Below are 13,360 nucleotides of genomic sequence, written 5' to 3'. Positions count from 1 at the left end.
TTGATGAGAACGCCTTTCTCGGCAGCAACTTCCGAGAACTGTGAGAACTGCGTAACGGCAGCAACTTCCTGTACTTTTCGGCGACAACCAGATAGCACAAGCCTGCTCCACATAGGCATGTGCTTCATTCGCCTGCTTCACTAGCTTGATAAAAAAGCAAGACAGCGTTTCGTCGTCCACATTGCCTACTGTTCCGTTGACCGTTTCGCACTTTTGAAGACCCTTCAACATGTACGCAAACACCTGACCAATAGCAATATGCAACGCGGGATCGTTGGTCAACTTCAGTAGCCTAAGAAACCGAGACAGCACCTTCCGGAAGTAGTACTCCCGATCGCCGACGGCCAGATAACCGTGGCAGTGAGTAGCATCCTTGCAAATCTGCCTTCGTGTTCGCTCAAATTATGCAAAATTTTACTTAAAACAGACACAATTACCACAACCGCAATAGCACTCCACAACACAACGGTCGTTCTAAAAGCAAACAACATTAACCGGACTGTCAAAGGTTTCTTGTATTTTTCTTTCGACGATTTGTCAAAATGCTCTACAGTATTTGACCAGAGTGTTATATTAGACCATGAGATTGAGATTCGAATCAAATTTGATTTGCTTGGGGTTCGTATCAGAATTGATTTGATTGGGACTCGATTTGATTCGGTTCTGACTTGATCCCAATCTATTTGAATTTGATATGACCGCGTGACCACATTAGGCGTACCATACCAAAAACTTGGTACGGTCGAGTGACAGCGTACCAGAGCCGATGGTGCGCTAGAAAGAGAGAAAAAACGGTTTTTACCACCTGGGCCGCACCAGTTTTTTGGTATGGTACGCCTAACCGCGTGACTACATTAGGCGTACCATACCAAAAAACTGGTGCGGCCCAGGTGGTAAAAACCGTTTTTTCTCTCTTTCTAGCGCACCATCGGCTTTAGGCGTACCATACCAAAAACTTGGTACGGTCGAGTGACAGCGTACCAGAGCCGATGGTGCGCTAGAAAGAGAGAAAAAACGGGTTTCACCACCTGGGCCGCACCAGTTTTTTGGTATGGTACGCCTAACCGCGTGACTACATTAGGCGTACCATACCAAAAAACTGGTGCGGCCCAGGTGGTAAAAACCGTTTTTTCTCTCTTTCTAGCGCACCATCGGCTTTAGGCGTACCATACCAAAAACTTGGTACGGTCGAGTGACAGCGTACCAGAGCCGATGGTGCGCTAGAAAGAGAGAAAAAACGGGTTTCACCACCTGGGCCGCACCAGTTTTTTGGTATGGTACGCCTAATGTAGTCACGCGGTAATGTAGTCACGCGGTGACTCGATCTAGACACGAGATGAGCAACGGTGAAGCTCACATCGAAAATGTGTGGCATGTTTTTACTGCGGAAAAAGCGAATTATCAGGTGTAATTTGATGGAGATTCAGATTAGGATAAACGATTTCCAGAACGGCACTGAATGGTTTATACCGTATCTCGGGATCCACACTACAGCGCGACGTCGCCTTTTAGGAGCTGAACTCCATATAAAAAAAACCATGCGCGATGTCGCGCGAATCGCGCTATGATTTTTTTGCATGGAGTTCAGCGCCTGTCAGGCGACGTCGCGTTACGCGACGGTGCAGTCTGGAAAGCGTGTATCGCGTATTTGATACTCGGGGTCCACACTACAGCGTGACGTCCCGTCACGAAACGCGACGTCGCGCTAGCTCTTGTCAAATGTCAATTCGAAACGTAAACAAACCGACAGCTGGACAAAACGTAAACAAACCGAATCACAAACGCGACCAAAACGAGCAATATTCTTCACGAAACATCGGATTTTTCGTTGTACTACTTATTTTTAGGCTTCACAAATGTAATTCAGTTATCAAACTCCGTTTTAATTGATATTTTTACCAACGTTTTTTCAGGTGCCGAAACGTAAACAAACTGCTCTTCAACAAGTAGGAGATGATGTGGAAATATATACTTCCTACGGCGGGCCAAAATATCGTCGTTGTTTGTTTAAGTTTGTTTTCTCAGTGAATTTCAAATGTGGAAGGGCCAAACTCACTCAGGGTGCATAAAATACGTAGCTAAATAAATATCATGCATTACTACCTCAAAATTCAATAAAAAAATTTAGCTGAGTTTGCGCCCCAATGTGATACATATTTCCACATACTCCCCTACCTCTGTCGCGCTTGGCTTGCGCGATTGTTCTGCCGAAACTGGGCTACTTTTAAAACGAGACGTCGCGCTATAGTGTGAACCCCGAGATAGATTGGGATTCGGTTTACCCACCACTAGAACATCCATATTGAAGTGGTTTATGAAAACGAGATGAGTTTTTATTGAAAAAATTATCGACTTCTTGTGCGGTACGGCTTATGGAGATCAATGCGATATGCACACCTTTCAAGTAATTCAGTACCTAGGACCAAAGAAAACTAGGGTTTAAGTTCGGAAAAAATGCAAAATCCCACAAAAAATGTATGGACTTCCCTGGTACGCCAGTCGTTCATTTCAGAGGTTTCAACCTAAAACTGCTGACAAAAATCAATTCAATTTCTTTATTCTTTTCCAATCTTGAGCAAACCGGGTGGAAACAAGCTTCTCTAGACAATGTAGAAGTTTCATATTGGTGCGATAATCCAATCAAAAGTTATTGAAATATAAAACTTCAAGAGCTACCCGTATAAGCAGTTGTTGAAGTGACGGTTAAAGAATGATTCTTTGCCCCGATGAAAATTACTTACACTATATATGACACTCGCGCAAAAGAGAAAAAGCACCAATGCGAGAACGAGAGCTAATACCAACATTCAGTCAACTACCGAGACTTTTGCCGTCGAGACGACGTCCTTCAGTCTACGAGTTTTCTTCGCGTGTTCGGTTCCTTTTTCCGCGCGCGGGTTGCACACATCCGGTGCTTCTTCCCAAGTTTTTCCATCGGTCAGTTAACTCGGATGTGTTGTTGTTGTTGCTCTGGTGTCCTTGATATTGCATCGCCGTACAGTGCGCCATCCCAAAAACCATTGTCCTGAAGAGTTTGCCCCATCCGTGACGACACCTTGTGGTGCAATTGCAATTGGCCCTAGGGTCGCCGTGGATTTTTGGTGCCGTATGCTGGCACCAAACTGACGCGCTCCTCGAGCATCGGCCGTAACACGTTATCGGCCGTCCAATCGCCGCCCGCCTCGCCTCTGACGACGACGTACGACGTCACGAATTTCACACCGCCGCGTTACCTAAACCGTAACCGTTTGCGGGGCAGGAACGGGGCTAGGTTGCAGTGCGGGCGAGTGTTCTATCTGCTCACGCGGTTGGGAACAGTAGTCTCGTACGTGCGTGCGAAGTGCGTAGTTTGTCGATGCGATTCAGCTTCCCATTGCACGGGAAATTAGCTCGCATCCCCCGCCGATCCGCGGCCAACCGTGCCGACGTGTGCTGCTTGCTAAAGTGATAGTATTTCATCCCCTCTTTGCCGACCCACAAGTGCGTCATAGGTGCTGTGCGGCAAGGGGGAAGGCATGTTGGGAAGTAAGTCGAAAATCTGGTGCAAGTGAAACGAAGAAGGCGCGGAGCAGAGTACGTGAAAAGTGTTGTGGGTGAAGCGAAAAGTTACGTTCGTGTTGGGATTTGCTTTCTTCCGGCCAACAGCCGGCATGCTACAGGGTTGCCTGGCAGGTCCACCTGATCGAGTCGCTAGTTGTTGGGCACCATAACCGTGTTGCGAATGTGCCCGTCATTCGACGCGTTGTTTTGCCTACCGTAATCGAGGGCTGATTGAACCGCTATCGCCAAAATACCTTCTCGAATCACGTCATTACGGTGCCCCGATTTTACCGAAAGAACAACACCCTCAACGAGTTGCGTGAAAAATACGGTAAGCTGAAACATACTACCAGATCCCAAGCTATACTTTCCTTTTATCCCACATTTTGCTCAAAACAATAATAATGTAAAATAAATATATAAGTAAGACTACATTTAGGGTTTCTTTGATCGCTTGGGAGAGATTCCGTTCCTGAGAAGAGATTATTGAAATTATCGAATTTAGTGCACTAAAGGTTTAGTTGGTAGTATAACTATTCCCTCGAGAACCCCTTCTTTATATTTTGTTGGTATTTTTGAACAATGTTAATGAAATTACCCGAAGCATGTATTTTTTCCTACCTTCGTTATAATGGAAACAACTTTTTGGTGGTGATTCTTCGCATTTAAAGGGTTGTAAAAGGTAAAAGTACTTCACTAATTTTAAGCATAAGGATAAACTCTTAGGATATTTGCGTTTATATAAGTTAGGTGCATAGCTAATTTTCAGCATAAACTGGTTTCACCAATAAAGTTGTCCAATTTTCCTTTTTTCCGACACTTTGTCACTTCGTAGTTTTTATAGTTTTTTTTGGCAGTAAGTCAAATTTTCATTTTTAAATTTGAAGAACCAACTTTGGGTGTGTGTTTGCTTAATTGTCTTTGCCTTTCGTTTTAACGTAGATGGTTAGAAACATACAACCCATTAACTAGCCTATCATTTCTATGAAATAAGATAACTGCTTAGGAGCCGGATAAAAAATAAAAACAATCCCGAGTCTTCTTATACCTACCAGGATCAATCCATTGCTTTGGTGCTGTGTTGTAATTACTTTCAAATTTTTTTGATTATTGTGATCTACTAGCTTGTATATAACACTCAAATTTTTTTTTTATTCAAAGTGAATAATTTTACTCCTAAGCCCTATATAAATAAGCGGAAAGTTCTGTTTATTTGGGTACCTTGGAAGGAATAAGATTTTTTTTCAACAGTTACAATTCAAACTCATTTCTTCTGTTTATTTTGTGTTTTATTTAAACTTGACGTTCAGGACGTTTATCCAATCCGTTTGCAGAATTTTTTTTTTACCAAAGATCCTGATTCATTTTATTTGTCAATGTAATTAAACAACTGCAATTACTCTCACTTTGAGATTGATTCGTAGTACATTATTTTAATGTTTTTCCTTTGTTTTCAATGTACAACCTTTTTTCCTGGGGGTCCGCGTCCGTGGGTTTGAATCCCAACCGAGACTGGACCCTCCCCTGTAAGGGAGGACTGACTATCCACGTACACAAAGGGAAAAAAGTCTTGTAAGCCCTTAACGGGCAGGCATGACCAACAACAACAAAGTCGTTACTCCAAGAAGAAGAAGAAGAAGAACCTTTTTTGGATGAAGCTATCCAAACGACCCTTGATAAAATTCTAAACGCTAGCTACTTAGTGAAACTGCATTGCCTTACAGGTTGCATTCTTTGATTCTACACCACAATTTCGCGAGAAAGGTTCTAATGATAAATTATTATACAGTAAAATGCGCTAGCGTATGTATGTGAATATAATGGCTGGTAAGGTAGAGCAACCAAAACTCCAAATTGGTAGCAACACCAAATGAAGACAAATCGTTACACACCGTCGCCAACAAACGAAGAAAACCCATTTCCGTTAAACAAATTAGTAAAAAGAAAACAAACAAAAACATGAGAACGAACGCAAATCAGCCACGTGAAACGAAAGCAAAATGGTATCATTAAACCTACTTTACATAATGAGTGTCGATTGTGTACGGCCGCTGGGGGACCATACCGACCTGTGGGACAACATCCTCCACATCCACAAACTCGATCTGAAGATGGTGGAATTAGCCGTCCTTCGGCTACAGGCAAATAGCTTCGACCACCGTAAAACCAACGTTTGAGGACGGTTGGATCAATTATTTCGCGAAATATCTTTCTTACTGTCTCAATTTTTTCGGGCAGTTTCTCTTTGATAAATTTGTAGGTTGCTGTTTTGAAACAAATCGAGTGACATTGTATTCATTTATAACTACTGATCAATTGGTTCTCTTCGATCATGGTTCTCGAATAGAAGGAACACAGTTGGTGAAATTTGAAATCATTTGTTAGTTTTGTCTCAAGTAGCTCCAGCAGTTGTTAGGCTATGAAAATCCAATGCATCCATTTTCACAAAACAGAAGAACCTCCACGGCACCAAGACTAGAAGTTTCGATCAACAGCACCACATACTTCATCTCATCATCCACTACTCAGTTGATTAAGAGGGAAACAATGAGGGAACCAAGGGAACCCAACAATGCGCGTGTTGCATAAAAGCGGATGAAAAGGTTAAGAGATTGTTATAGTGCACTAGAACTTGCTACGACTGTGGTCCATTCCCTTTTCATTCAAAAGTTGTGGTTCTATTATGCTTGAATACTTTCAATTCAAACTTTATTTTAATTATTGACTAGTACAATCAGCAACAGAATCAATAGATGATATGTTAAACTGAATTAACCCAATAATTTCCAAGTGATATAAGCTGTACATGCTGAAATCGAAAAATTATATCTTAATAACAAACAAACTCGAAGTAATCGAAGACGAATTTATTTATGCCGTGACTGATATTTGAAAACTGTAAAAGTTATCCAAATCAATAATAGAAATAGTAGAGCTTAGAATTACAACGTCCAATAATTTTGATGAATTGACGTTTCTACTTCTCAATAAAACAAAACAAAAATAAGACGAAATACAATTTGTTACAAAAATGCACCACAGTGCACGAGTGTCTTGCAAGAATTTGGATATACCGGCACAGTCGGTTTATCTGTTCTAGATCTTGTTCACAATTCTCTCATTGCCTGCAGTCTTTGTTTCTCGTTGTTTCTTCTCGTTTGAAGCACTTTTTCCAGACAACGAGACAACCAGCAAATGTATGCAAACGTAGCTTCAAAGTGGTTTGATTTTGCAGTTTTGTAGTGTGTTATGACTCTTCTCTGGTTCTTCGCCTTGCGCTACAATCGCTGAGGAGATCACGGTCGTTGAAACAAGGACCGTGTTCTGCATCAAGAGTGGAAAAACAATACGATTTACTGATGTTTCTGTTCCGTTGATGCCAGTGTTTTCACGGTCAAGCTTGACCACTTTCATGGTTCTTTCTTATTCCCCCTCCTGTAAACGTGAAGTGGACGACCCCGGGCAGCCAATGACCCCCAACATATTCAGCCCCATGCGAAGGCGGGGTCGTTAACGATAGCCTTGACCGTGGTTACGTTTCTGTTTTTCATACGAAGATCAGATCAGATCGCGGACAAAAAAATCTTGGTTTTATTTCATTATCATTTTGAACATAACTACCGAGCATAAAAATCCGCTTTTAATGATAAACAAAAAAATATGAGTGTTATGATGATGCAAGAAAAACATTATAAGGAAATGTTTAAAGGATGGGTATGCTTTTATTTTAGTAAATGCAAGAAAAGGCAATACTCGAGCGATTCGTGAATAGGAGTAAGAAAACATGTTTTGTTAGGCTTTAAATTTATAAAGTAGAGCATTGAAAATATGTTCATAAACCATGTAATTATTCCACGTTCAGAATGAAGTGTCTGCTCCCATCGATGCTATTGCGTGCGCCGGAAACGTTTTGCCACCATCAAACGTTCCCAGTTTTGCCTGCCAAAACTTCCACCAACGTTCAATTATGCAATCAATTAATTAGTCCAATAAATAACGAAACATTTTGCCCCGGTATCTACCACCCGTCTGCGCTGTGCGGGTTGATGATTGGCCGTCGAGAAGCGAATAGGAACAGGATGGTGCTGGTTGTAGCTTGTGGTCGGCGGCGTGTGCCACAAATTGATGGTGTTATCGGGGAACCACGAAAGAAGAAGAAAAACGCCAAAGAAACCTATTCGCTAGTGGCATAACTTCCTCGTGGAAAGTGTATTCGAGAACGCGAGAAGTGCGTTCGAAGTTGCGTGGAGTCGCGCATCAAAACCACGCTTAAAATGTCACTAATTGAAGGATCATTTTCATTCGATGGATCGATTCTAGTGCTGTATCGCTTTATTTGCTACCCAGTCGCTATCATGTCTCTAGTGGTTTGAATATTTGCCACCGAAAATTGTCCCGTTTAACCTCGTTTTTATGAATGGTTCATAGTGATTCGAATCAACAACTTCGCGCAAATCTCCTCAATGTTGTGACGTTTAAACGAATGTTTAAATTATTCATAGTGAATGATCACCTCATTTAACTTGAGGATGGAAATGGTCTTAACTGCATACGATGTAGGTTTTTCAATATTACTTCAATGGCAGCAGTTTTAAAAATTTCAAGGTAATCATCGATATGAAATTTAACACGGTAAAAGTAATTTTCATATGTTCCTGCAGGATTTCAGTAAACTTTCTTGTCATAACTTGCTTACTTACTTAATTAGCACTACCATTGCCCTCCTCACATGCGGGGCCAAAAATCCTCCAGTGGATCTTTCTCTCGGCTAAGCGGGTTTCGTCGGATTTGGACAGAGTCCATGTCTCGGAGGCGTATGTGAGCACTGGAGCTATAATGTTCTGTGCACCAAGCATTATTGATTTGGAAAGTAGTATTGGTGTAATACACGGGAATAAGTCTCACTGATTTTTTTTCTGCGCCAATTTCTGTATTCTTTTCCGTTGATTTTTTTTCTTTTCCTGCAACGTTTCATAAATAACATTTGTAGAATAATAATAAATTCAGCATAAACGATGCACGAGCGGATTACAAGTAATTTAAAAAGGAACTAAAACAGATTTTGTAAATTTTAAATACAATATACAAAATTTCCAATAAAATCTATGCTGAGGTAAGATATGGGACTCATCATCATCATCAATCTCCTGAATAGGACTTCGAATTACGATAAAGAGGTCATGGGTATCGAGTCCCGAGTATGCTACTTGCAGTGGTTTTTTAAGGAAACCAAAATAGAGTCCATTGCGAACTTAGTTTATGAACAGAGCTGAATGAGTTTTAATTATCGAAGTACTTTTTGTCAGGTTTGATTTTAATGTACATACATTTTGTTTAGAGTGAGAAGTTTGCATATAAACTGTAACTTGCATGTAACGAACATCGACGACGAGCTCATCTTATTTGACGCAAGGCCAGCAACGTTATTGGACAGGATAGGACGTTTCAAATTAAAGCGAACTGGGCCACACCGAAAGGTTAAAGTCGTTTTATACTCACTGGTCAGCGTGGAGCCTGTGCGTTTTCCCGACAGGAAGCGAGCGAACTACCAGAGTTAGTGGTTCGATTCAGCCGAAACCAGGTTAAGAGGGGGGCGAAGGAAGTGGTAGGTGACCCATTAATATAAATCGCTGCTTTTGTCTGTCTGCGCCGAGTTTTGCTCCACAGGGACGGGACGGTTTATCCGTCTCACCTTCGTGCTTCGTGGTCGTCCTCGCTGTCGTGTTGAGATTGTACACCGTGCGTCCTTGCGCGCTTTGGGGGGAAATAGGTAGGTTAAAATTTTAATGTAGGCCTCCCCTGGTATTGGATTCACTTTCAATGCGGGCACTTCCGGCCGCCGACTGCCTTTCATCCGCCTCCAAAACGTACCTTCGGGACCCAGCGCTTTCGCTAATGCTATGTTGCTGGAATGTAGTTGTTGTCGCCTGTCGTGTTGATGTTTCCTGTGCACCTAATTTCCATTTCCAGGAGGTTTTTTTTTTTTTTTGTAGCTGTGCAGTTATTTTCCATTGCTAGAAGATCTTTTCGTAGGTACTATGGGTTCCAACAAGGGTGTGGTTTAGAGTTGTTTAGTTCAGATTCAGATTCAAGAATCTGACTGATTCTTTAGAGATTCATGAATCTTTTCACAAGAGATTAATAAATCCCAAAGATACATCAACTAATGAGCTGAAAAGTGAAGAGCCAAAAATGGGTACAGGGACCCGCAAGATATTGTTTTGGTCGCATGATCCACGCCAATGAAAAAATCATGGAGATTCGTGACAGAACCACGAAAGATCAATCAATAAGGTTTGAAGATTTGAATTCCTGGAGATTCATAAATCCATCTGAATGAATCTTAGGCGAAAGATTCATACGAATGAATCTCGCCAAAAGATTAATTAAGCACAACATTAGTGTGATTCCTTCCAGAACGCATCGCACATTGGGCCTAGGACAATCGCATCGCTGGCAAAAGTTCGAAGGGCACGAGAGTATGAAATACATCTCACAAAACTCATCCTGTGAAATAAAATGAAGCAAACCGTGGGCGAAAGGGCAAAGAGACTGAGGCCGAACATGTTTACAGTGGTTCCATCGAGACGGAGATAGTTGGTAACCATGCGGTTCCGGTGAAACGTGCCCTTTCGCCAACCACGGCGCAAGATGGATCACCGATGGAGTTGTGAAATCCGAACCACACCATCGGGGGCCAGGAGAAAAATCAGGACAAACGGGGGTGGGGGTCAACAAAGGGAAAACTGTTGCTCCCCTCGTCCCCCCTTTTGGCGCCGATTCTGCCGTGTCGAACGCAGGGATAGGGAGCCTCCCGTTGGCTCCTGTCTGTGCTTGGGAGATAATTAGACGTCGACACGAAACGGAGAATCGACCCACGGCCCAGCGGCGTCGGAAGCGAAGCTGTCAGGAAAAGTGTTGTTTGTCTCCCGCTAGGCCGAACGAGGGAAGGAGGGAAGGAAGGACGGAAGGAAGTAAGGAAGGAAGGTGGTGCACCGTACCCGACGCCCCCGGGAGTGCGGGCCAGTTGTGTGTTTCTACGCAAATGGCACACAAAGCCCACGGGTGCTACGAGCTGGCGTCACGAAGCGTGACGGAGGCGTACGGTTCTGGGCGTTCTGGGAAATAAATGGGCGCACAGTAAGGATGATAGTATTTTCCATGCCAAATCAATTCGAGCCCGAATTGGGATAAATCTCGCCGCCGCTTCCCATGCCCTCCTTTCTCTCCTCCATGGTTGGAGGAGGTATCTTTTCGCCTCAAATGAAGGTTGTGCCGTCGAGTGCAAATAATTGTATAATCCTCAAACCTCTCGTTCAAGTGATCAATTATCAGTATCATCACGGTTGGATCTAGCCAGTCTCCGTAAAGTGAATGGAGTAATTAGTCGAAAGCATCCTTAATTGAAGGATATTGGTTCTATCACTTTCCCGGACATGTTTTGCAGTTTATCGGCGCTGCTTTGTCTGCTTTTATACACTCAACATTTATTTTTTAAATTTAATCGAAGAGAAATTTTTAGAAATCTAATCAACGAACTCACAATTTAATTTTTTTGTAGTTCTTGTCATTCCAATTTTTTGTTTAAATGTTGTCAACCTCTAAGAGAAACTACATATGTTTAGTTTTATAAGACTTTTAGTGAATCTTATTATGAAATGGATTTTTCTTTATTTTGTTATCGCTAAATTATTATTTTACAATAATATCACAATATATTAGTCATCTGACGTTCTATACATTTCCAACTAGTCACGTTTTGCTTGTAAAGATTCTCGTAAAATATACCTTGCTCCGTTTGCTCAAACTGTAGGCTTGCAGTGTTGTTTCACTCGTGCTCTAGTGGTTTCGTAGGTTTTATTGATCTTTTTCCCCCCTCTTCATAAGCAATTTCTACATTTTTACATTGTATGTCGGATCGGAACCTACACTTGGATGGGTCATGCTGAACTTCAATCAAGTACATTGGAATGGTGAACGTGGTTGGTTCAGATAACCAGTAATCATTCTAATGCAAACAGTATCATGATGAAATGATTGGCTTGCAGCTCATTTGATATTTCACTATCAAATCTGTTATCTTAGTTTAGCATTTTTTTTCTACTTCATACAATGTTGGAGATGAAAAATAGATGTGACTCACGTTTGATCGGATGTTGATTGATTGGGATTGGGATGTCGTACGGTGAATTACAAACAAAATAGATCAATTCGCTGTTCAAATAAACCCAGTTTTGAACCTTCATATACAGTTAATTATGTTTAATAATGCCATATGTCTCCTTATACCTAAGCTTTAACTTATCTAACGTTTTTTGAGTACGGTAAAAATAGCATGACACTGAAACTCTCCCATTGGCTAATAATACCTTATTATAGAGCAAACATGGCAGGTCCTATGTCTGTTTTTAAATTTCTGATTTGCACGAAACCGCATCGAACCGTATCCAGTAGGAACGGGGAAAAAACCTTCGACGTCCTACACATGACGTCCCTTGTCAGCTGTATCTGTGTTTCTATTCCCTCCAGTGACCTTTACATCGGTATGTGGTGTCCTTTTTGATTGATGGTTGAATAACTTCCGAAGCGAATCCGTTACCCGTAACGGTGATGGTTGAAATTATTGAAGCGATAGTTGTTGGGCACTGTAGGGAAACTTTCCAATGACGACAGTATCGTTGGCGAGCGGGCGACATTCTGGAATGGAATCCCCAACGAACTAGTGCAACTTTTGACTGGCCACCCATGTACCGTTCTGGTGTCCTGGGTGAGATTTCCGATGTTGGTTAGCTGTCCGACACTATGTACTTCCTTGCACCAGCCAACTTTTGCTGCAACACTGAGCAAAAGGAGATTGGCTTAAACCGCAAACCGACTTACCACTCGAACGAAATGACCCAGAAACGTTGGCAGGCCAAGTGTCACAACCATCACCGGTCGTCTGTGATTTTTTCTATAACTCCGGTCTGATAGTTCGTTTATGTTTGTTGTTGCGGATGCTAGTCGCATGCGCTCGTTCGTGGAAGTACCAATTTAGTGGACCTATATTGGGCTTCTTATCGTCACGGAATGGGAATGAAACAATTTGTTTGCCTCGCGGCTATCCTGTTCCATCGTTGAGCAGGTCTTCCTAGAAATCCCAAGCGTGAAGACTAGACAACTAGAAGTAGCTTATTGACTCGCCTGTTTTTTTCTTCTTTCTGTTACAGACGGCATATGGATTGACAGGACAAACGAGTAGGACGGATTTGAAGTCATCCGCTGACTTCCGTCAGTCACTTTGGTTTATTCTGCCCGGTTAATTATTGACGTCGAGACGAGAAGTTTTTGTTTCGAAGTTGTTCGAACTAGCGAAGGTAAGTGTTTACTAAACAGCTTTCCGTTTTGGTGTTTCCATTTAGCAGTCATTTGTTTTATGATTCCATTTTTCGTTAACTTTGTTTGTAAATTTGTAAATATTATTCTCATCTGTTTAGGGCCATGTGTACAAAATCATGTTTAACCATCGACCATGATCCATTTAGGGCATAAGCGTTTAAATTCTTCCTGTACTTCATTTATCGAATAATTAATCTTCTAATGTTGACTATTTTCGTTCTTTTCTTTTCTCCTTTCGTTTTCTTTTCTCTTTCTTTCTATTTTCTATTTAATTTTTCTTCTTCTCCTTGTTTACTTGTACACTTTTCTCTGTTATGTGGTATCGATTGCACTTGGTACACGTTTGCCGTCCACTTGTTTTGTGCCCTTACCCCGCTTCGTACTTCATACACCGATGCACTGTGGGTGTTGGGGTTGTTCTAGTCAGCTGAAATAGCAACTG

This window comes from Anopheles ziemanni, chromosome 3 (genome assembly GCF_943734765.1).
Source record: "Anopheles ziemanni chromosome 3, idAnoZiCoDA_A2_x.2, whole genome shotgun sequence".
Lineage (NCBI taxonomy): Eukaryota > Metazoa > Arthropoda > Insecta > Diptera > Culicidae > Anopheles > Anopheles ziemanni.
Note: the sequence above shows the minus strand (reverse complement) of the source record.